Source organism: Cryptomeria japonica, chromosome 7 (genome assembly GCF_030272615.1).
Source record: "Cryptomeria japonica chromosome 7, Sugi_1.0, whole genome shotgun sequence".
In the NCBI taxonomy this organism is placed as follows: domain Eukaryota; kingdom Viridiplantae; phylum Streptophyta; class Pinopsida; order Cupressales; family Cupressaceae; genus Cryptomeria; species Cryptomeria japonica.
In genome coordinates, this window is record NC_081411.1 from 566,745,718 (window position 1) to 566,750,537 (window position 4,820).

Sequence of the window (4,820 nt, forward strand, 5' to 3'; positions counted from 1 at the left end):
ATGAATACCCACAAGCTATTTTTGAACTCTTTAGAAGTCCACTCTATTAGGAGCCTTGTCCAGTTAAAGACTAATACAATAGGTTCTGTTAGGAACCGATCCTGTTAGGGATCACTCGGTTAAGGGATGGCTGGAATACCTAGTTAAGGGTTAAACCCTGTTAAAGGTTACCTTGTTAGAGGATTTCAAGAACTCAATAGTTTTGAGTCACCCTATTAAAGGATTTACAGTAAGCCAGTTAAAGCTACCCTATTAAGGGATTTCCCAACTATTGAAGTGGTTAGAGATCAACAGGTATTACAATGATCTCGTAACAACACTCAATGCTAATGCAGATCCGCTTTAGCTCCTCTTCACCTTCTGCACTTACACTCTACAAGTATCACTTCTCTCCTCTGGTCTAGCAAGAATCATGTATCCCTTCACTTTGATACACACACACAACTTTTGCCAACAACCTTAGAAAGAAACACAACATTGACCTTATAGGAAATAGATAGGTCGGTAGCATAAACCCTAAACCCTAAACCTATTTAGGTTAAGCAATTCAAACAGTTCAATCCTGTCCATTGAGAACATTGCATTAAATGCAACAGTCTTGAACAAATCTCAAGACATTCTCCATCGTTCATTTTCCACCACTTTCATGGTGGCTGATAACCCATCACGTGTTTTCACCATTTACAGACTTTGCACATTCTCAAGGTAGATAGGAACAATCTCCTTCATGCAAGATCCTTCACGCATACAAGGATGACATGGCAGCATGATCTATTCTTCGTTATAATGCTAACTCATCACACAAAGTCACCGGTTGAGTCACACAAGCTTGAAGCACTTCAACCAGAAACCCTGAAGTTGAGACTATCACCTAGTATTCATACAAAGCTTCCATGTACCGGTTCTCATAACCACATACCAGTTCACCTTGAACAAACACACCACTTCACTTTGGCACATATACCGGTTCACAATGTTATACTGGTTCTCACATATACTGGTTCTTGGTAACATACCGGTTCTCTCTTCTTCAGCATATTGACATCAATGACAACATACAATGTCATCATGTCCTCATACCGGTTCACATAATGCCAACAATCTCCCCCTTTGGCATTGATGGCAATATACAAAGATATCTCTTCGCTTCACATCTTCTCCCCCAATTTCTGCAGATATGTTCTCTGCTTTACTTCTTCTCCCCTTTGACAACAATGCCAAAGTGGAGGCACAAGCTTCCCTTTTCCATTATGCTGCTCCCCCTGAGGAGTAGCATCCTTCAACACATCAATCCAAAAAAAATTTAACTATGCAATACCTGATTGATGTGGAGCATATACCTTTAGTTCACCTCCTGAAGGAGCAGCACCCCTAATTCACCTCTTAAGTACATAAATGTAGCCTTTGGGAGAGGCTTGGTGAATATGTCTGCAAACTACTCCTTACTGGAAACATGTTCCAATGCAATCTCTTTGTTTTGAAACTTTTCCCTCAAGAAATGATACTTAAGCTCAAAGTGCTTGGTTCTAAAATGTAAAACCGGATTCTTGGAGATGTTAACTGCACTAGTATTGTCACAAAATATACTTACCGGTTCAGATACAGGAAGTTTGAAGCCATTTAATACATGCTTCATCCAAATTGTTTGAGTGCAGTTCATGAAAGCTGCAACATACTCTACTTCCACTACAGACTGAGAGATACAACTCTACTTCTTACTCATCCATGAGACCAGTCTACCACTGAGAAAGAATGCACCACCAATTGTGCTCTTTTGGTCGTCTACATTACCTACCCAATCAGCATCTGTGAATACTTTCAAGTTGAAATCCTTGCTATATGGATACCACAATCCATAATCAATAGTTCCCTTCAGATACCTAAGAATCTGCTTGACTACAACCAAGTGGGATTCTCTTGGACTTTTTTGGAACCTTGCAGTAATGCCAACTGAATGTGCAATATCTGGTCTGCTATGCACTACATAATGCAACTTACCAATCATTGATCGATATTCATTCTCATTAACCAATGCCAAGTCATCCTCTTTGGATAGTTTACAACCGGTCACCATCAGTGTACCAACCGATTTGCTATCTTCCATGCCAAAGGTCTTCAACACCTCTTTGAAATACTTGGACTGAGTGATAAAGATTCCATCTTTCATTTGCTGAATCTGCAGTCCAATGAAGAACTTAATCTCCCCTATGAGTGACATCTCAAACTCTTTCTTCATCTCATCTACAAACTCATGACTCATCTTGTCATCTCCACCAAAGATAATGTCATCAACAAATACCTCACAGATCAAGATTTGATCTCCTTCAGACTTCAAGTATATATTGCTATCTTCGCATATTCTCTCAAATCCAATCTTCACAAGATGGGAGTGCAGGCGTTCACACCATGCTCTAGGTGCCTTCTTTATACCATATAAGGCTTTATGTAGCCTACACACCATGTCACTATCTTCAGATAGGGAAAACCCATCTAGTTGCTCTATATACACCTCCTCTTCAAGTACACCATTTAGGAATGCAGATTTTACATCCATTTGATATACTTTGAATCCTTTAAAAGCTGCATATGCAAGAAGCATACGAACTCCTTCCAATCTGGATACAAGAGAAAAGGTTTCTCCATAGTCTTCTCCTTCTTCTTGGGCATATCCTTTACACACCAGTCTGGCTTTGTTTTTGATCACTATACCATCCTCATTCAGCTTATTTCTGAAAACCTTTTTGGTACCGATGACATTTTATGCTCCGGTCTGGGTACCAAAGACCATGTACCATTTCTCTCTTTCTGGTCAAGTTCCTCTTCCATTGCCTTGATCCAGTCTTCATCTTTATGTGCCTCTTTGAATGATTTAGGCTCAAATTCAGAGATCATACATGAGTTTTCTCTGACCTTTCTTCTTGTAAGGATTCCTGCATCCTTATCTCCTATGATCTACTTAGGATCATGATTCAGCTTGACATACCGAGGAATGGTCTTAATAGATTCCTCTTGCTTTTCTTCTTCATCCTCATCTCCATCCATATCAGCATCTACATCTACTGGTGTAGGAACACTGTTACTAGTACTTGGTTGACTAGCAACCGGTTCATTTACCACTTGCTCACTGTCAGTTTCCTCAGTTTTCTCAGAGGTTTCATCAACTCTTACATTGATGCTTTCCATAATTCTTTGAGTCCTATTATTGAAACACTTGAGAGCTTTTCTCTTGGTGGAATACCTTAGGAATATTCCCTCATCACATTTCACATCAAATTTGCTCTAGTGTTCGTTCCTCTTGATGTAAAATTTTCTACCAAACACTCTAAAGTAGCTAACCACATGTGTCTTACCCATCCAATATTCATAAGGAGTTTTATCGTTACCTTTCTTGATGAGTACCCGATTCATTATGTAGACTGCAGTGCTCAATGCTTCTCTCCAAAAGGTGTGAGCAACCTTTCCTTGGATCAACATAGTTCTAGCTACTTCAACCATAGTCCAATTATTCCTCTTTGCTTGGCCATTCTGCTGTAGAGTCTAAGGGGCAGACAATTGCCTCTTGATGCCACGTTCTTTAGAGTACTTGTTGAATTCACTGGAATTGAATTCCCCTCCTTGAACAATTCTAAGGCACTTGATCCTTTTACCACTTTCCTTCTCCACTAATGCTCTGAAAGCTTTGAACTTTCCAAAAGCTTCAGACTTATCTTTCAAGAATGTGACCCACATCATTCTTGAGAAGTCATCAGTGAGAATCATGAAGTGCCTATCTCCCTGCACTCTCCTATTTTTCATAGGACCACACAAATCAGTATGCACAAGATCAAGTAAATTGTCAGTAGTAAAAGGTTTACCTTTAAAGGTTGAGGAAGACATTTTCCCCAGTTGACACTCTCTGCACAAGGTATTTTCTGGTTTCCTCAGTATCGGCAACCCTCTAACTGCCTTGATCTTACTGGCCTTCACAATGTTATCAAGGTTTACATGGCAGAGTCTCCTATGCCATATCCAGCTATCATCAAATTTAGCCATAAGACATGTACTTAAATTTGCATTCAACTAAAATAGGTTACCTTTGGTCTACATGCCGATGGCCACCAATTCACCATTCTTTCCTTTGATTCTACACACTCCATTCTTAAATTCCAAAGTGATACCAATATCATTCAGCTGGGCAACACTCAGAAGGTTGTGTCTGAGACCATCAACTCAATACACGTTGTCAGCACTACTCTTTCCATTCAGAGAGATGGACCCTCTGCCTTTGACCATACATGGTGCATCATTACCAAAGCGAACCACACCACCATCATACTCTTCCAAGGATAGAAACTTTCTTTGGTCACCAATCATATGGTGAGAACAACCACTATCAATAATCCACTCATTGGAATTATCAAAGTGGGAGACAAGAGCCTTCTTGTCTAACACATCTTCCTTGACAACAACAAACACAATATCTTCATTTTCTTCATCTTCTGATTCCTCATATGTGACACCTTCATCAACTGCCACAAAACAGTTTCTCTGATTTCCTCCTTTGAATTTCTTGAACCTTTTTGGTTTGTCCTTGTTGTCACCATTACGACAGTTTACAGCAATATGTCATATTTGATTACAAGAAAAGCATTTCAAAGGGAGCTTACCTCTGTATTTACCAGTTCCTTTAGGAAGTTTCCTAGCAAGAAGAGCTTCAAATTCCATTAGAATCTCCTCATCATCCATTACTCTGCTCTATCTTGGTTCACCACTGGTGCTTGCTTCTTTTCCTTTTCTAGATGGTACAACAAAAGCTTTAAAAGTTGATTCAGTCTTTTGAA